The sequence below is a fragment of the Anser cygnoides genome, chromosome 5 (genome assembly GCF_040182565.1).
Source record: "Anser cygnoides isolate HZ-2024a breed goose chromosome 5, Taihu_goose_T2T_genome, whole genome shotgun sequence".
NCBI lineage: Eukaryota > Metazoa > Chordata > Aves > Anseriformes > Anatidae > Anser > Anser cygnoides.
In genome coordinates, this window is record NC_089877.1 from 45,085,312 (window position 1) to 45,106,746 (window position 21,435).

Consider the following 21,435-nt stretch of genomic DNA (forward strand, 5'->3'; position numbering starts at 1 on the left):
TCTGGATCTGGTCCTGAGAAAGTAAGGCCTTGGATTCCCTTCCTAAAGGGGAGTTTGTCATGCTCAATCAGACTGTTGAGCTTCGTATTTTCTGAACTCTGGCTGGACATTAACATGCAGGCTCTATGACAAACATTTATTCTTATTTTTTCCTCAAGTCCAAACGCCCAGTTACACCTCAAGTTTCCCTTTGCTCATTCCTTCTGCTTATTCCACGCAGTGGGTTTCCAGGGCAGGAGTGAGCAGGCAGCTCTGCTGCTGTCTGCTGAACAAACACTATAGAGGATGGGAAGAGGAGTCATAAAACCAACTGAAGAGGAACTTCTTATTCACCTATGCAAGGGGTATGTCATTAGCTTCTATTTTTATTTACTTTTTTTTTTTTTAAAAAAAAAAGGCTCTTCACAAACCAATTGCTTCAGCAGAGACCTAAAAGCATTTTTTTTTTCTGGCAGAAGAGAGGCATTCACAGGTTGCAGGGTTAGGTTTAATTTTATTCTTTTACTTCAGTTTATGGCTGTCACAAGTCAAGCAAGCTCATGGTGGTGGTCTCATATAAAACAGAGTCGGTTCTTCATTTGCCCACTTACAAACTTCACTTTCAATAGCAAAATGCCTTGTAGTGCATCTTCGCCAAGCATAGTTTTGATTCATATGTCTACTGTCTGTAGTAACTTGTCTTGAAAGTGAGCTCAACAAATCAGAGGGCATATTCCATACAGGCCTTTAACTACATGAGTTGCTGGTGCAATGTCTAGTCAAAAGCTGCTGTAATTGAATGTTCTGTCTTCCTCTCAGTTATGTCAGTGACAGAAATGTCACCAAGAGTCTGATCCTTTATTACCTGCTACATTCCTCACAGCCTGTCTGAGGCCAACCCATATCCATCCCCTTGTCAAGAGTCCTGTGGCAATTCTTCTCCACATGACAGAGGTATCTCAAGGTTTTGGGCTGCCATCTTATTCCCCTGAACACTCAGGCTTTACCTCCCACTTCCAATTTGATTGTCAGCATGATCCTCTCTAAAAGATCTGAAGAGAAAGATAAGACTTATGGATGAGCCTGGAAGAGCTGGTTATTCAATATCTTCCCCATTATTGATGCTGTCTCTCTACTTCCACCTCTGCCTCAATTCTTTCCTTTTGTCACACACTAATTGCCCAGCAAGGAGGGCATTTGACCATTGGAAACTGAGCTGTACTCTCAGTCTCTCTTTTAGGTGCTACCACACTTGTGAAACAAATCTGTAGTTTCACAAACTCATTTCACCAAGGACTGAAGAAGAAAGCAAGTTAGTAGCTAAGTCATTAACTCCTCTTGGCTGTTACTAAACTCTTCCTGGCATCAATGGGAAAGAGCCAAGAATAGTCCTTGGGAAAAGAGAACGCCTGGTTGTAATTACAATGCAGGTGCCTAATCTGCCACATGAGAGTCCGAGACAAAGTCTAAATGATTGAACTCACTCCTTGAAAAATGAGACCTGAGTTTGCAAGTTAACTATATAGACTCTGCCACAAAATTAACTACAAAATCGGTGGGCCATGATAAGAAGCAGTAGCGGAAGAACAGATTTAAAGAAAAATAGATATCTTTCCCAAGAGTTATTTTTCCTTTTGCTTTAGGGATTCTAAGAGTCAACTGTCTGCCTGCATCAGTAAATGACCATTCAACAGCTTATCCTTCCAGCTGCTAAGACCTCTCAAACCTAGAATCACTTTTTGCTAATAGCTGGCCAACTGATCCCTAGAAGGGCAGAGATCATTACAGATTTTTATCACATGTAACTTTAAGTAGTGCCTGTGCAAGATCCCACTGGTTGCTGATTCACCTGACTGTTTTTCTCATCTATGCTGAGTACTAAGAAAAGGAGAGGGGCAATACTGTAAAGTCCACAGGAGATGATAATAAAGGCTGCTGCTTTCCATCCAGAAGTGATGGATTAGTGACCTTTACATACATAACAAGTCCTCTCTGCTACTGCAGCACGTACAAGTAGCTACACTTCCAAAGAGGGCCATAATAAAGGCAAAAAGTGAGAAGGAAAGTCCTTCAACACAGGTGGTTGTGCACCACTGCTAGTTGCAGGGACGCACAGCAACTGCTAAATTCAGGCCTGATGCACAGCCCTCATCTGCATGCTGGTCTTGGCTGAGGGCCCAGCTTCTGTAGAGTGCAGGTGCCAGCTCTGCACCCACACTGCTCGCTCCCCATATCCTCATCCCTACAAGCTCTAGCATGAGAGTTGCCAGAAGTTTACATTACAGGTGCATTGATGTCCTTCTTTTATAAAGAAAGCCATAGGTCATTGTGGCTAGATGTTTGTGTGTTTACACTCTGGTTCAACAGCATTAGTGCTTAATTGCTTTTCCCAAATTAAAGCAGAGAAGAGAGACAAATTCAGTTAATGAATAAACTGTTCCCATTGTTAATTAATCAGCAGCGGAATAATGATTCAGGATCAGAGCCACTCTGTTCTATCCTGCTCAAAGGAGATCAGCTCACCTCCTCCCAAACACTTGAGAAAGCCTGCGTTCAGAGGTTGCCTAGCAAGCTAGCCAACGCAGGCTGCAATACAGAGTGTACTGCCACAGACGTCTTCCTGACGCATTCCCCCTCCAGCTCCCTCGTCACCAGCCCGGGGTCTGTGACATTGCAAACAAGGAGCATCTCTCAGGTAATCAGGGCCCTAAACAGTGTTGGCCCAGAGTCCTGGCACTCCCCCCAGCTCACAGAAAGCTGGTGTGAAATACTTAATAAGCAAGCTACCACCACCACCACCTACACTCATTCCACTCTCCAAATGGTCCCAAAGTTCAGCTTCATTTGTCAGAGCCATTAGCATAGCCTCAGTAGTTAGTGCCGGACACATTCAGGCTCTTTGAAGCCATTGCATTGAGATTATTTCCTAGCAAGAATTAGCTGGAAAATATTTCCACATCAAATTACGTCAGACCTGAGACTCTCTGCATAATAAGAACTAATTCTTCCTTTTTTTTTTTGAAAAAAAAGTAAACTTTCTTGTTTGTCTGCCAAGCTGCTGCGGTTTCTTATGTGAAAAGCACACAGGGAGATACTCTATACAGCCTCTATCTTTTGAGAAACATCAGCCTTTGTTTCCCTAGCACAAAGAAAACCCCTTTATCCTAGCCACTGTTATTCAGCCAAAACATATACACACACACACAGCAATTGCTGGGTTCTTGCTGAGAGTGACTTGCCTCAGTACTACTAACTGTAGAGACATGACTTGGGTGCCCTGTATAACAACCGTGTCTCAGTACAGTGACAGTGGGTAAGACTCTTCACCTCAGCTTCCCCAGCCTAAACTGGGCCTCAGTTTCTCCAGAGCTAAGGCTTGTTATACTCAAAAATGTCATAAAATTGACATCTCTCACTGCACCTCACTTTGAGATGCAATGGTTGAGGTATGCTTGTCATTCAACCCTACTGCCATATGGCTTCCCTCAGCCTACAGTGGAGTTTGTTCCCCCACCTTGCACTCTGGTCATCAAGTCAATATGGTATTAGAATCATAAAAAAGCAAAAGTCACTGCAGCTGTAATGCAAAGAAAAAATGCAAATCTCAAGGAAAAATAAACAAAAAGCAGTTTGGGGCCATCCCTGTGCTGTTTTGCCTTATTAACATATTTTCAATCCAGATCCAGATGCCAGAGTTATTAGCATAAACTGAACTCCTGCCCAGGACAATAAAGATCTTAAGCACAGCTTATGTAAGCAGTCATATTGCCAGGCAGGAGAGCAAAGCATGCTACCATTGAGAGGGAACAGCTCACCTTCATCACAGGCCAATTAAGATGGCATCTGCTGTAAGTCTGCCAACTGCTCACATTTTCCTGCCATGGGTTCACCTGTAGCAGCACAGGCTGGAGGGCTGTCTTTGCACATGGTCAGAAGGGTTTGTTTGAGTACTCGGCCGTTCATTGACCCGGTGTTTTACAATGAAGTCCAAGCACATTTATCCAGAACACTGGGAGACAGGGACTGTAGGGCTATTCCAGGAGCTGGACTGACTGAAGTGGATGTCATCGTTTATGGTTTAAACAGTTTAATCAATGTGGCCCCAGGACATTACAAAAATATCACTGGCTTCCAGGCTGATCGATACTTTTATGAGGTTTTTGTACATTGACCTTTTAATACACATCTGACTGTGTAATCTGCCCTGATTGAAGAGAATGGCATTTCACCACTAAGATTTACAAAAAAATGTTTTGGCAGAGTAATACCACAATCCGCAGAGAGTAGTTAAGCTAAAGAAAAGAGGGTCATAGCAAGTGTGCTAATGCGAGGATGAAAGGACTGAATATGAAGCTGAAGAAAAAACAGGAAATCAAATTTCCAGGGAGATTTGCAAGCCTGTGGGTGTTTACTGTGTTCAGTGGGAAAGTGCTGAAGTTTTGATCCACAAAAGGAGGGAACTCCATCCCACAGGCTACAACAGAGGGTGGTGACAGTTCAAGTTTAGGTACCACGAAGAATAGAATGAGAGGAAGCAGTGAAATTTGAGGGATAAAGGAACAAAATGATTGTTAAAGGGAAAGATGAGAGAGGGTGAACTTGACAGATGCCTTAGGCAGTTGATGCCTTAGAAATTAGAGGCAGGGGTGATATGAGAGGACAAATTCACTTTGAAAGCATAGGATTTGGGAACCTAGTGCACAGTGATGGAGTTAAAGGCCTGGGACCCAAGCAGATTAGACAGTAATTTCCAAAGTAGCAACAGCAGGAAGTTTATGTGGGAAATAAGTAGCAGACAACCTCTTCAGAGACAAATATCCTGTTTTCCTACAAACTTTCCTAGTTAAGAAAAAGAAAGAACCCAAATAAATCCCATATAACAAAGTCACCAGATTTTTTTTTTTATTTTTAAGTAAACAAAATGTTCTTTCAAGTTCTATGAGAGAGGCATTAGTGAATTTCAAAATAAGAAAAATTAACACCACATTTCCCACAACTAAGCTTGCAGACCCCAAGGGTTTTACTGCCCACTCTGGTTTCCTTTGTTTTGTTAGTTGTTCTCCACATCAGAAACTTTTTTTTTTTAAGAACTATCTTTCAAATTGAGCTGTAAACTGCTCCTAATGTATGTGAGTGTGGATGTGTGGGGGTGTGTGAGCAAGCCTGTTTGTGAGAGAGGAAAAGAGTGGATGCATGTGTGGTAGGGGAAAAACAAGAACTAAGAAGAAAGAAAAACCAGTCTAGGATGGAATTGAGCCGTGAAAAATGAGTTGTGAAATAGGATTATAATGAGATGAGGTTATTTTTGTGATTTTAGGCCAATTGGGTAAGTGGGAAACCTAGAAATTCTCTCAGTTTATAGCAAGGCAATTCAGAGTTCATTAAATACTCTTGGTTGTTTGGCTGTTTGTTTTAAATCTCCCAGCAACAAGGGGAAGAAGATTTACAAAAACCTATAGGAGGAAAAAGTTCCATGAGATTTTTTGGGAAAAAAATAGAATGAAAAAAAACTGTATCCATATGAATAAAAGCTCTCCCTGCTGCGCTTCCTTTCACAAGCTTTGCTCATGTTGTAAGTTTCTATATTGTAACAGCTGGACTACATTTTTTCACCATTCCTTCTTAAGTGAAAAACCAGACATATTAGCAGGACCTGGTGCAGATTACAACTGCTCAGGCTAACTAATCAACTGTTGCTGGATCAGAAAGAAAAGATCCACTGCTGTGAAATGGCAAGAGTTGTTCCCCTGATCTGAACAAAAGTCATGCCATGTACTGATTCCTTCTGGCAGTTTCTGTACTACAAGATTCTTTTAAAGTCATATTTACTTCTCCAGCAGCAATAAAGACAGTTACTTAAAACCCTGCAGCTAAATTAAATATTTAATTTTAATCTAGTGTCAAAGATAAGAGAGCTCCACAGGTACTCAGCACAAACAAGGAGAGATTTGGATTACCACCTCCATGTTCTCCGGATACCCACAAATCAGTCCATCCAGACAAAGATTAAAAAAAAGGGCATTCTTCAAGACCCATTTTGGTTTTACTTCTATCCCAAGACTGCCAATATCCACTATTTGTACTGGTGGTTATTTGTGATGCAGACACCTGACACAACTGAGCTGAACCCCAACATATGGCACACAGCAGACATTTGGGACCCATCTACGCTCACTGCCAGGATAGCCCAGAGCTGAAATACTCACCTACAGGTTAAGCAATCACTATTCCATTTCCAGTCCTGTGAAGCCATCCAATTACTCACCATGTAATTACTTGGTAGTCAGTAAATAAAATTCACGTGATCTGAAAAATACTGCTTTGTTAGGGAAAGGAGGAATGGGATAAATAGAAAATTAGGGGGTTCTTTTCCAGTAGAGAAAAATATTAGTTTCAAAGTTTGTATCCATATTTCCTCTCAAGTTTAGGGATACTTGTCTGGATCCATTTCCAGTTTAAGCTGCAGGATAACTTACTATCCAAAAAAATCCTCACAAAATCATTTAGGCAATGTGTCTCAAGTCCTTTTCAACTAATTCAGCCTGCAGCTTCCAAAAGCAGGGCCACCTAGGATTTACTCCATGTGCTGTTAGCAAATGGCAATGTGTAAGGGAATAGATATATTAAATGAAATCCTGGTGATGGTTGAATCCTGCCTGCCAAGTTTAATAATTTATAAAAAAAATTACACAAGTCTTGCAAATCTGCTGGCAATCCGCAGCTGGAAAGGACCCAAATTTACCTTCTGTCCTGTGTTTAAAGCCACTGTTTTGAAGACAAGTGGATTAATAAAAACATTAGACAGCACATTGCTATTAGAGAAAATTTAAGTTCTATTGCCCCCACAACACAGAGAAGTCAAACCCCCATCACTGTAAAAGATATATCTGGATTAGCAGTCACATAAGGAAAGTATGAGGGATGTTTACCTTTGCAATATAATAATCTAAGAGTGATTCCTACATGTCATAGTGGCAAGAAGTGATGCCACTTTCATTCAGGCCCCGATAAACTTGGGAAACTGAAAATCTAGTTTAGGCCCAGATAGCTGTAAGGTTATCTGAAAATATTGGCTTAGTGGAAGCAGGAGGAGAAAGACTTTAAATACTTGCTTCCCTACATTAAATAGGTAAGATTTCTTGCAATGTGCTCAGAGATCTGCTAAGGGAAGAGAACCAGCCTCCTGAAGAGGCTGCATTTGGAACAGGCACCCAGACCATGCAGACCACTAACCTGTCTCAGCATAGTCTCCCACCAGCACCACCACACTTCCTGCTATTACAGTGAGAAGTACTTTAAAAGGCAAGTGAGAAAGAAGAGTAGACAGACACCATCTTTCTCCCTCATGAAAGTGTTCATGTATAAACCAATGCTCAGAATCCCCAAAGAGCACATCACCAAGTTTTAGCACACTGAAGATGCTGCAGAAATTTCACTTCGAGCATGTAAATCTCACATTTTATTTTTTTTAAACCTTCTTTTACTTCTTTTACTTCATTTGGAGAATACAGAAAATAACTTTGCTTCCCTAATTCAGATACGTGATACTGTAATAGAGTAGTTCAGTGGAAGAGACCTTCAAAAATCACCCCAATCCAACTGCCTGACCTCTTCAGGGCTACCCAAAAGTTAAAGCATATTAATGTGGACATTATCCAAATGCCTCTTGAACACTGACAGCCATGGGAATCAACCATCTCTCTAGGAAGCCCGTCCCAGTGTTTGGCTAACTCTCATGGTAAAGAGATTCTTCCTAATACCCAACCTGAACCTTCCTTGTCACAGCATTGTACTGTTCCTGCATGCCCTGCCATTGGTTACCAGGGAAAAGAGACCAGCCCCTTCCTATCCACTCCTCCTCAGGCAGTTGTAGAGAGCAATGAGGCAGCCCCTGAGCCTCTCCTTCTCCAACCCAAGTGTCCTCAGCCTCTCCTCATGGGACATGCTTTCCATGCCTTTTACCAGCTTTGTTACCCTCCTCTGAATGCTTTCAAGAGCCTTAACATATTGTTTAGATTGTGCAGACCAGAACTGCACACTACATTAAAGGCGATGCCACACCAACACTAAATATAGTGAGAGAAACAGTAATTTACAACTTGGCACTCTGTGAATATAAGAACACTGTGCCATAAGGAGAAGGCAGGAGATTTCTTTGCCTGTTCTAACCTGTAATAGCATTTTTATCATGTAGACTCTTGGGGGTTAAGAAGCTGGCATGTCTCAAACACATCTTACTTCTTTGAGCATCACAGTACTGGAAAGAGATATCCAATGCTCTAGGCTTCTTCTGTTTTACAATTAGTTGCAAACCATGCATGCAGACTGATTACTTTGCCCCAGAGCTATTTGGCTCTCCAGGCTGAACAACCGCTGTCTGAGAGCAAAAAAAAAAAAATCAAGTACACAACTGGCTCTTCACATCTTCACAGGCCTTGACTCTAGGCTGGAGAACAGCATGTCCAGCCTTAGGCTTTTGTTTGTGGGGAAATAGCATGGAAGAATAGAGGAAAGACATGAGAATTAGTCTGCAAGGCAGTATGCTTCTGTAATTGCTCAAGAATTAAGAGGTGAGATGTAATTAATCACTACAACTAATTCACTGTTTAACCTTGACAAAGTCCCTAGTGATAGATTCTAAGCCCTGTTTTTCCTGTTTACATACTGGGAATATTAGTTAATTCAATACAAGAATTACCCAGACTTCTGAAGGCCTTTGAGGAACTTTAGCCAACACATGGACTGTTTCTCAGAGTATCCCACTTATGATTTATTATGTAAGAGGTAAAGCATTCATTTAACTGTAGCCACATTACAGGGCCTCCTCACGTGACATGATTTCCAGACTTAAGTACCAGTTGCAAAGAAGTCATACCCCAGATCTAAGAGCCCTTTCCCACCATCTCATTGTTCCTGCACAACACAACTGTTGCAATACCCCTGAGGACAAAGCCAGCGAGTCTGTGATACACCCCAAGTCCTGACCATCACAGCTTTAAACTGAAGAATTTTAAGGGCAATCAAAATATGTCTGGAGCACTGAATACTAAGTGAGTATCTTCATCAAGGAGTACAAGTCTCTTTATTCTTGAATGCTAAATGTTCTCTTTAAGACTTACTTTAGCTCCCTTTACAGTGCATAAGGGATCATCAGCAGTGGAAGTACCAAACTACTTGAGCCAGAGGCTAAAATAATACTTCTAAGAATGCAGCAGAAGTATACTGAGGACAGATATATGAAGAAAGATAGTAAAAATTTCTACCCTCTTTAAATTTTTTGTCACCATCTAGTACACCAGCATGTCTATAATTGATCTGGTATAAGTGTATAGTCTTTCAGATTTTGGAAGAAACCACAGACCTAAAAGACATTCGCTACTGCCTCCTTCTCCCTAAGGGACAGCCCAGGTCTTTGCTAAAAGCACATACCTTGTACCATATCCAGAATCTCTACATAAGAGGATATTCAAAAATAAAGACTCTTCTTGTATGACTCTGAGTAGGCAGCTCCACAGCCAGGTCTTCAGCTATACTGTGCTGGAAGCCCTGACATGGCAATCTGAGTCCTTTTGTGCCTGCTGTGTCAGGGGTGGTGTAAATTTACACCTGCCTCTGGTTTAATTTAGCAATTAGCAATTAGTTGGTAATTTAAGGAAGGCAGGAGAGGTTCCTCTGAAAAAAGACCATTAATAAACAAGAGAAAAAATGAATTCTAGATGAACTGAGCATGTTTTTTCTTTCTTTGTAGGGTGCCAAACAGACCAGAGTAGGTTTTCAGAGTTTTAGAGCTTTGATTTACAAAGATGTCTCAGTGCCTTCCTTTTCAGCTTTGTTACAGTTGTTGTTGATATTTTACTGTGCAAATCCACATTCTTTCAAAACTTTCCTTGTATCTTGAAATATCATAATTGGCCCAGCCAACAGCAACATTTGATGATCAGGTTTTTTTCTTGTTTGAATACAAAGATGGCTAGCAACAAGAAGTGTACCCCTCCATGATGAGCAGTTCAGTGCTATTCAGCCTAACAAAATAACCTGATAGCAATAGTACCCCAAGTACCTTGAAAATAACCCTATAGTACTAGCTGGACTTGATGATCCTTGTGGGTCCATTCCAACTTAAGATATTCTATGATTCTACCTTGGGATGTCTCATTTGATTGAAGGAATGTGTACACATGGCTTTTTACTTACTAAAACCAGCAGAAAATAGACTTAGGTCAGATCCTGTTTAATACAAGCAAATTCTTTTTGTTGGCTAGGTGTAAGCTTCACCTCATCTCTTCAGTTAAGAAAAGAAAAACAACTTTTCTGCTCTGAACAAGGCAATTAGTTCTGATAGGGAGAGCTCAAAAGGAGGGTCATTCGCTGAGTAACAACCCCACTGGAAGGCAAGGATTAAACATGTCTGATGAGATTTCCACATGTCCTGAGCTGCAATTTAGGAGATACTGCTAAGCCTAGAAAGGGCTGGCAGTGCATTAAAAAGAAAAGGATCAGGTCCAGAGCCTACTGCAGTTCAAAGCCAAGCGAGCAGCATTAGCCCATATTAAGGAAGACAAGAAGAGTCTAAGGAGTTTTCTTTAATGCCCATCACCTGAACCACAGCTTCTTATGTGATTTCCAATTTTTTTGGATTGTGGTTTAGTGTCTGTCTGATGTAGCAATAAACAAAGCTCCCAGTCGCTCTGATCTTGCAGACTCAGTAAGTCCCCAAATCTGTTATGTCAGAATCTCAGTCCCATTTACTTCCAATTCACAAAACTTTCAACTCAGGCTCTTCTAGAAATCTGGTCATTTATGAAGTTACCTGTATAGGACCAGAATGCCTTTGAAAATCAGTACCTTCATGTATGAAGAGCTCGAGACAACTTTGGGGGTATGTGTATGCAAGTGTGTTTGAGGGTAAGGAGTAAAGGAATGTAACAGCTGAGTATGTTGTGCCCAGAATTTAAAAAACAAAAGAAGCACCATCAGGCAGTTTCACAAGAGTTAGATAAAAATAACAAAACCTGTAGTCCTTACAAACAGAGGGCTCACAAGATAAACAGCAGTAATTTGGTCAATATATGTGATCACAGGTCCTGTTAGTACTGCTTGTTTTAATGCCATGGACTATATACGTGGTAGGTCTTCTCTAGGTTGGCAACTATTTTAATGCACTGTTTACCCCGGTTTGGGTCAGGGTTATGCCAATGCCACTTGCTCTGTATGCAGACCTCTCCTCCACATACAGCTCAGCAGCATGACACTCAGGCAGCTCTGGACGCAGCATTAGCAAACGAGCCCTGATAACCAGTGTATCAGCAGTTGTCCTCTCGCCACCTGCTACAGAAATGCAGTGAGAGCTGGCCCGTGCCCGAGCTTCACGTGAAAGCCCACAGTGCCAGGACTGAACTCGTGATCAGCAGGACTGCATCCTCTGCCCAGAGAGTGCTGCTCAAATACAAGAAAGGAAAAGTGACTTGCGCAAACTAATATTTTGAAAGAGAGTGGGGAAATACCACCATTCTTGTGCAAGCTTAACAGAAATTCGGTAGTGCCAAGGGTCATTGAGGCTGGCCTGGCAGCAGCCTCCAGACCTGTGTTAGAGGATTTGTAGTCCAAAGCCAATTCAGAGAGCACTGCTGTAACTGTTAGGCTGCTGATAGCATGACTTCCCACATCCGCCCATTTTTCTAAAAAAAAAAAAAAAAAAGAAAAAAAAATCGTAGAAAAATGCCCACAGATCTGAATTAAATAAGGCCCCCACATATGCATTGCATGAAAGGTGGAGATCCCTAATTACATTAAGTGTGTAATGAATAGTCCAGGAATGATGGTAGATCTGGAAGAATCAGTAATGAAAAAAGAAGGTGTCTAGTGTTGCAAGAAATAAAGATTTATTTCTAAATAACAATGTCATCCAAAGGAGCAGACATGTTTCTCATGCTTCCCTCCATAATATTAAAATGATGACTGAAAGGAAAGATTCTCTTCTTTTATGGAAATAAGGCAGAAAGACTGAATGCTTACTGTAAATATTACCAATATCAACATTCTCCAAGTAACTTCCAGAATATAACAAGATATTCAATAAGTATTTACTACACAATATTCTGTCTGAACTACCAATTTCTTCCAAAAACCTACAGTGCCAAATTTAACACATCTTGTTTTTTTCTTACTTTAAACAGAGGACAAGCTAGCACAAAATGCCTGTTTGTACATATCCCAAGCAGAAATTGGATGAGCAAAACCTGGATTATATTTGCAAATGGCTCTGAGATTTGCAAAAGACCAAGACAGAATGTTGGCTATTGATTTTCATACCTGGGATTTTCAGAATCCTACAACTACTCTAAACCTTATTTATACATAAGTGATTTTTTAAATAGATTTTGGACTAGGCAATGTGGTCTAAGGTTTAAAGCAAACGGCTGAGAAACAGGAAACTTGGGAGAATTGGGTTGGATGACAGCCTGGATAAATGTATGTGGTTTGTTTGCATGATTTTCAGTTAATAACAAGGGAGATTGGATGTCTCAGAAAATTCAGAAAAGGGAAATAATTCTTCATCCTTCCAGTTAGGAAAAAAAAAGAAAAAAGAAAACTTCATATGAAGGTAACTGAACTTATAAATAGCTATGGAAAGTAGTTGTGTCTTATCACTTAGAATTGAAATGGAGGAGGCACTAGATAAATGAACTGCAAGGGACAGTCCTATGCCAATTTACAGCAGGACATCCAAAATAGTTGATCTTTTTCCACTTGTGATTGCAGAAGTGCTGGGACAACCAGGGACTAGCTAAGTGTTCTTGTCCTGTCACTGATGCCAAACAATGATTCACAAAAATCTGAACAAAATCCTTTCAATTTATTATGGAAACAGTTAAAAACATTCTTTAGCTGATACTGGTTTTCCCAGACCTGCTCATCCAAGAGCACATGAGGCCTAATAACACTTATAATTATTATTCTACCTAGGGCAAGTTCAGATATTGTTGTTTCTGTGCATGTGTGCACGCATGCGAAGGTCTGATCTTTTGAAGCTTGGAGAGGTGCCCAAGAGGTTAACTAAAGGCACCATTTTTTATTTTTTATTTTTTTAAAGGAGACTCCAAAGAGTCAATACAACACTCATAAATAAGTCTGCAGGAAAAAGACATCCAATTATTTGAGGTGAAGAAAGGGATAATTTAGTAGATATTTTATTGTTCCACTGCTGATTTCAAGGCTGTGTCTCTTTTTTGATCTTGATGTTCATTCCTTTTCTAAACTGCAGATCAACACAAGCTCCAAAGGTTTGTAGAAAAGACCAAGTCAAGCGAAGCTCTGACCTTGTGGTGAGCACTGCACATAGAGTGGATCTGTTTTCTGGTGTGAATCATACTACTTTTTTATTTCCTGAATATTAGTCCTGTGCTTATATTTTCATAACTTCAGTTTAAAAAAAAAATATCTGAAAGTTTCTCAGCTTGCATAATGGAGCATGTAGAAGTGGGCAAGTCTTCTGTCACACTTCTTATTCTCCTTGAGACTGTATTACCAGGATACCTATCTGGCTTTATTTGCAAACTTAGGAATGAAGACATCAATAAATTATTGCTCCTTGCTTGAGAGACTTCTGTTTCTGGTCAATAATCATAATTTTATATCACAGCAAGCCCTTTTTACCTGAGAACTATAGAAGGTCAATCCCACAACTTCACTATATGGAAAATACTACTGGGCCTATTTGATATTGGCAGAAACTATGTTAGCATTACAGTATTAATTCATTTGCCAAAAAGACTTAGATTTTGAGACATGGTTCATGTTGTACAGACGTGGCTCGGTCTTAGATGTGAGAGTGCTAGCTCTGGAGTCAAAGAAGTACCAGGTGCTTAACTTAAATCTGATTCATCTAGTGCCTCAGTTCAGAGTATTTTCACATAGTGAATTTAAGCCTTTAAATGGAAGTCATTTAAAGATTCAGGCAAACTATTTTGCAGTAAGACTTAGCAATAAAAATAACCAAGTCTCTTACATCACGCTGAATTTCAACTGCTTAATACTAGCTTACTAATCAGGCTTGTGAATACTGTTGATTAATTGCTGAAATATTATTGCTTAGGTATTATTTCTTAAACTTGAAATTTTCTTTTGAGATATCCTTATCCTTATCAGTATGGAATGTCAGATCAGTTTGTTCTCAAAATTTTATCTTTTAGAGATTACCTGTCTTAACTTTCTGCCATAAATTATTATCTAAATTTATTCTTGATTGAAAAGTCAAAATTAACAGCCATTATCACCCTCCTGCTTAAATATTACACTCACTCAGCACCTAAATATTATGCTCAACTGGCTACTACACCTTGAGTGCGTAGAGCATAAAAACATAGCTTTCAAGGTGTGTCCACTTTGTGTAACAACCTTGTTAGTTCACAGGTTTATTGTACACTACTAGAGATAATGCTTATGGATCTCCACATTGAACCCTTCTCAGTTCCTTGAATGAGGTCCTCAGTCACGGGATTTTTTTTTTAGTCTGTCTTTGCCTGTTCCTTCATATTGCTGCAAAACTTGCATTTCCTTGACATTGTTCTCTAAAGTTACATGAGTTGTAATTTTCAGTTTTCTAATGCATAAGAAATGTCAAAAGATGAAAACTCAGCTCCAGTGGTGCCAACCTTTTAAAGATGCTGGCCTGTCAATGTATCCATCACCTTTATAAGTAGATGATAAAAGTTTCTACAAGCTTTTATCTACAGCAAATATTCCAAATCAGTCGCTAACACAGGTTTCTAGGTTTCTGCATGCCTTTGGTTATTTATCATACCTTTAATCTTTTGTGGACAAATATGATCAATGAAAGAAAGTGTGATGAGGAAATGAACAAAAATAATTTTTCACATCAGGTTTGTCAGATTCTCTGGATCTTTTTTGTCTGGATCAAATTGCCTGGTGCAACTGGATTGGAGTATAAGGACATTATTCTGGAGGATATAATATCCACAATATAAGAATTACATAAAACTATTGGAGTGTCCAAAGGAGAGCTACAAAGATGATGAAGGATCTAGACAGCAAGATGTATGAGGTGTGGCTGAGGCCCCTTGGTTTGTTCAGCCCACACAGAGCAGGCCGAGGGGAGGCCTCATGGCGGCCTGCAGCTCCCTCACGAGGGGAGCGGAGGGGCAGGCGCTGAGCTCTGCTCTCTGGGGACAGCGACAGGACCCGAGGGAACAGCATGGAGCTGGGACAGGGGAGGGTCAGGCTGGGGGTTAGGGAAAAGTTCTTCACTGAGAGGGCATTTGGGCACTGGGACAGGCTCCCCAGGGAAGTAGTCATGGTACGGAGCCTGTTGGAGTTCAGGTAGCATTTAGACAACATTCTGACACGTGGTCTGATTTTGGGTTTGTCCTGTATGGAACCAGGTGTTGGACCCAATGATCCTTGTGGGTCCCTTCCAGCTCAGGATATTCCATGATTCTATGACATAATGTTTCCCAACATTACCTTGAAGGCATCCCGTGTCTTCTTTGAGGATTCTGGAGTTGTTTCAGGCTCCAGAACTAGCACTTTGACTTTCACAGAAAATAACAGAAGACAGTTAGCAGCTGAAAGCATGTTTTTAATGTGGTGTGTGAAAACTGACAGCACCTTCACAGCACAGTAGCACTGTACTTTGGTGATGGAATTAGGTTCTTGAAACCTCAGGCCAGTGATAGCTAGGCAGAGGAGAATGTTGGAGAAAGGTAAAATTCCAGAGAGTTTTACAGAAATACATTTAGGTTTTCCTCTTTTTTTTTTTTCCTTCAGGTGCACCTTGTGCATCATGTTACAAATAAGCCATGGAAAAATAATTAAAATATTAATTAATAATTATTAAAAGTAATAATCATTAAAAATTAAAATATAAATAATAATCATCACACTAATCTCATTAATATTTACACAATAAGGTAATTGAGGTTAATATGAGAAAATAAAAGATTTCTAATAATAGCTCTCTTGTAAATGAGTAGGAAAAGCAATTAAATTAGCAATCTCTAGAGAATAATATGAACATTAATTTAAGGAAGAAAATCTAGGCATTTAAGACACACTTTAGTTTTCAAAAATAGAATAAATATATCCTTCTTGTTGATATCTTTCTTCTGCCAGAGATACTTTTCCTTTCTTGCTACATAAAGAAATAAGCTGAATTTAAGATCTTATCATAGCAGATCATGCCATTAAATGGAGTCTAAAAAATTGCTTAAATTCACATAACATTTGGAGTTTTCAAGTAAATATTGACTATATTTCTCAATAAGCAACTTAGTAGTATAGAGAAATTTGTAGAATTAAAATACAGGAATTTGAATACAGGAATTTAACAGCTAATTTAATTGCTGCAAAACATCCAGGTGACTTGGTTTCTATCTACAGAGGGATCATCCATCCTTGATAAAAAAGACTGTTGAGCATCTTATGCCCTGATGAACGGGAATGGTGCATGGCAGGGAGTCCTCAGAGCTCATCTGTCTCCTTATTCAATGGCCCTAGAAACTCGTGATGTTCAACCTATCCTTCTAATTTTCCTGTGAATCTGATCCATTGAATAAGGGAGATTTTACGTGGACTAAGAAGTTTGTTTAGTGTTGGGTGTCTTTGGATCTTTGATCTGAGTTTAAGCTGTGCCATATTACTACTTTCCTTGCTAACAGACCATTGGTATGACCAACAGCAGCAGAGGAACAGCTAGAACATCTTTACACTGATGCAGAAGAAGAAAGAAAATGAAGCAAGTTATTTATATATTTCTGCAAGATATATGTAAATAACGTATATATTACATGTGGCCTTCTGAACAGAAGACTGTATCCATACTGTGGCCCAGATCTGCCAACTTTCTGTATCTGCCCCAGCAAGCACAACTACAGGCACAACCAGAATGTGCTCTTAGGAGCATGCAGACCATGTGTATACACCAGGTTGGACTGGCATGTCCCTAGAAACACAAGCATAGGCTTTCACACTAAACAGATTACCTGCAAAGCACCCATGCCAACATAAGATGAGTGGGAAAGAAAGCATATGTGTCTCTAAAGGCTCATGAGAGTATGTGCTTCTCCAGAGCAGTGAAGTTACATTTGCCTATTTAGAGAAGAAGAGAGACTCCCCCACCCCCACCCCCACCCCACAAAAAAAAAAAAAAAAAAAAGTTTCAGCAATGTTCCACAGAAATACCTAGATAGTCATAATGAGAGTTTGGCTGGACAAGGGGCTGATTCTTACCAATGGAAACAAAGTCTTCTGAAAATAGAGACATGTTTGGTGGCACATATTCTACTATAGTATTTGTTTAATGTGCCCTGACTTCTTTTAAAAACTTGCTTTAAACAAGTCGTCCTCCATGCTGATCCAGTCCTTCATCTTTATGCTTAGAGAGATGATAAAGTTCTAGCCTGGGGCAAGTACTATCACAGTTAGTATGATGTGTTTGTGTTCCACAGCAAAATGCTCACCTGCAAGTTCTCAACAACTTACCTGAGTATTATTTTTCCTGGGGAGTCCTACTTAATTGTTTTGATGCAGTTGACAAACATCAATCATACTTGGCATGGGCATCTTCTTTTGTAGGTGTGATAATGTATCTTCTTATCTTCCATGGGAAAAACATACGTCTGTGTGTGTGTGTCTGTGTGTGGATCTATCTCCATTATTCACCATATTCTGAAAAACCTATGTAAAATGTCTTGACATTTTCCACGAGAAAATTAAAGCAATAACAAAACAAAAAAAAAAAACAACTTTGGGATGAGTTCATGCCTGGAATGTTTCAGAAAAAAAATTCACAGAAGATTATATTTCAAAAGGGAGTGATGAATAATGGAAAGTATGAACTGTGAAGTTCTATCATATCAGTTGTATTTAGGTTAACCACGTTTAAATTTTTAAGCTCATAAATCCTTAAGAAATGCTAGTCACATGACAGACTTATTTGTAAATTTACATAATGCCCTGAAGGAGCCACGGATTGTTGCATTCTGTGGTGACTCATGAGCATCTCTGGTTCAGGCTGCCAGGATGGAGAAAGCAAGCTGAGCAGTGTGATCTTGTATGAACTGTGATTGAATTTCCAGCAGAGTTATCCTCAGGGCACTCCACAGCATTTTTAAACTCACTGTGATATGAAAACTAAAAAGAGCGTGACGTAAAGCAGACTAAGTTTTGAAGGTAAAGTTTTTTTTCATTCTGTTAAAACTGAAAATTACACAATAAAAGTGTATACATACACTTAAAAAGGTGTATCTTATATCTTAGAATTAGTTGCCCACTATATTCAAATTAGTTATTCCCCCAAAAGCATACAAAAAGGCTTTCAGACAATACGTTCTTTTTATTAATAAAAATACTACTACTACTTAATTTCAATTCCAAAGTCAAGAACCACTGACTTGACTCAATAGTTCTCATTCTGTAAGTATTAGTAAACATGCATACATGCTACATTTTAATATAACGTATGCATTTTAAAATTGTATTCCTTGTTGTATGTCAATGTAAGAATAAGCCCACAATTAACTCAAAAACCCTGTCAAGTGATGCTATTTTTTAATTCCACTGACAAAACAAATAGATTTAAGATATACTTAACTAAAGTCTTATCAATGATTAAATATATCTTGAGTGCCAACATATGGTAGTAGACCCAATTAAAAAATAGTTACTTGGGTTCCTGTTTATCTATCAAGTGGACTGATTTATCCACTGTCCACAAATGAACATCAGAAGCAATCTAATGACATTTTAATAGAAGGAAGCTTGACAAAATACTCGCAGATGGTATTCTGGGTAATGATCCAGACAGCAACAATCTCTGTAATGACTTATAGTATCTATTTACCTGGCCTGAAACAATGGGGGAAAAAAGCTAAAATGATTCAATTGGCCTAGGCTGATCTGACACTGTAAATGTTTAAATCACTGAAGCAGCCCATTCGTTTCTGCAGCGGGAGAAAACATGAAATTGATTAAAACAGCATAAATGCAGCAGGAAAATCTTCCTCCTCCGCAGCCAGTTTGGGAATGGAAACATACCTAGTTCTCATGGTCCATTTATTTTTCTGTTGTTGCTCTGGTCAGTTCTGGTGAAATTCTGTCCTTTAAGGCAAAAAGGTCTCACAGCATCAAGGGGCCACTCCTTGCATGCCTCTTCTCATGGGGTGGTGATCTGCTTTCAGAACAAGGGAAATGAGTGTAATGGAGGCTTTATGGTGTTACGAGGGACAGTTGGGTGCCCTTAAAATCTGCCTTTTGCCTTACATTGATATGGACTGTTATACTAAGCTTACAATGACTGTTTTTTCTCCTTTCTTTTACAACTTAAGTCCAAACAGCTGTCATAAACCACAAGGAGCATCTCCTGGTTTCGTCACTAAAAAAAAAAAAAATAATCTAAAACCTGAAGAAAATTATTTGTGCCATGTAAAATTCTGTTTCAGATACTCTAAGGTCTGTAGAAGGTACAAGTAAATGGAAATGGAGGTCTCCTGGAGATTTTCATAAATATCTAAACATATAATGAAAAACTCTTACAACAAACAACAAAAAGCTAGTCCCACTGGAACAGAAAAGGTCTGTTGAACTTTCTCTCCCAGACTCAACTATTGTCATACTTCTACTGCTGAAAGAAGCACTGGAAAAACTTGTTGAACTACTGTTTCGTAGATATCTGTCCCAATAATAAACAGGATAGTTGAACTTCCGATCAGCTCAGCACCAGTGTCATGCAGTATGAATAAAGGGGTCACTGCAATCTGCACAAGAGGAACTAGGTGTGATGCTGGACAGTTTGCCATGGTATTGTACAACAGAGGAGCATCATTATACTGAGGTATACAGGTGTTGGTGACAGGCACGACAAATGTCCTGAGATAACAGTTACGATTTTTGCATCCAGTCCTGCTGTTTTCAAACTATTCTATGGTGGAGCTGTACTTCTGGCTTTTCAAGTACTTTTAGATGCTCTGGAAACACTCGTGGCAAAGTGGCGCTGTTTTCCATCAGATGTGTTCAGTATTTAGGTGAATTGCTGTGGACAGTTTTAGTACTGTGAACTGCTAAGCCCCACGCAGTGCCATTCAGTCAGTCTGTAAAGATCTGCAAGGCTCACTAGAGAGAACATCTGCAGCTGGTACAAATCTACTGTTCCTTCCCTAGTGACAGCAGCTACAAGACTCTCTCTTCTCATGAAGCAAGTGCTTTACATTTACAAGCACAGTCCACCAATTTCTGGTTTGGAGGGACTGATCTAATTTCCTGAGAGTCTCTGAGCAAACCTCAGAAAGATTTGCCTCATAAGACATCTGGCCGGGTCTAGCATATGGCACTCCCAGTGCTCAGACCTTCACCCTGTGCAAGGCTGGAATGTTGGCTTTACAAGTTTTTACTAACTGCTGACAGACATGGGGAGAGAGGAGCTCTGGTAGCCAGGGTTAGATTAAAATCTGTATGTTCACTCCCTTCCAGTCTGCAGGAAGCTAAATACATGTTTGTGCTGTTATTGCCTGCCCAGAAACCCAGTGTTTATCTCTTTAGGCTGGCATGTGGAAAACTATCTGTGAGAACAAACCTGTGTGCAGATAATCAGTGATACACTGAGGTTACCAAAGTTAATAGAACAAAATGCTGTGCCCTCCCACACCTAATCTGACCTTCTGACATCTAGCAGCCTTTCAAAAGTACTCGAAGTGAAGTCCTCTGCTAATCTGTAGCCTTGACTCCACAAAACCTAAGGCTGTGATGGGAAAATCATCACCAAGAGTATTACAGGGTAAGAAGAATAAGAGTCGGGAAGTCAGGTGCAGGAAGGATATAAGGAAAAAGGAACTGCATTAAAGGACATCAAAGGCTGATTAGTTCCTAAAGAAGATAAAGCTTTGGAGAAAACTTCCCCTTCTATTACCTGCACATTTAAACAATTGCTAAATCACCAATTGCTGAGCTTTTTTTAAAGCTTTTTTTAAAGTTAAAGCAAAGACTATATATATGAAGATACAAGAAATACTGATTTAAAAAGAGGGTGGTTTGTTTTTTCCTGCTTGCTAACTCTTCTTTAATTCTATATGCTAGGCAACATCTTAGCGGGAACTAAAATGTTCAAAGTATTCACACGTTTCATATGTATGACCTAGAATGAATGTTTCCTCTCAAGTAACAGAGTGAGGCTTGCAAATTTTTGAGGCCATAATGAATTGAACAGGATGCTCAGTCAAGGTGTTTCCAGAATGTCACACATTAGCTCTTCAAGGCACATTTAGGCCAGTGGATTCATTAACATGAACATTAGAAGCACACTGGAATAACGTGAGTCAATTAATCAGGCTACTTTAGCTGAATTTGATTTGTCTGTGATCAAAGTCTTTAAACAACATTTAGGTCCTTTGTTTGAAGCTAATGTTTGGGACAGGTTCATTACGCCTCAGGAATTCCCTTCTTGAA

General features: G+C 39.7%; 1 long non-coding RNA gene across 3 annotated transcripts in view; it reads left to right on the top strand.

Annotated features, from left to right (window-relative positions):
* The first annotated feature begins 240 nt into the window (after positions 1–240).
* Positions 241–21,435, top strand: part of LOC125182311 (uncharacterized) — an 82,619-nt gene continuing 61,424 nt past the window's right edge. For all 3 annotated transcript variants that reach the window (XR_010831906.1, XR_010831907.1, XR_010831908.1), the window contains exon 1: positions 241–344. This is a non-coding gene — a long non-coding RNA (uncharacterized lncRNA). The remainder of the gene's footprint in view (positions 345–21,435) is intronic.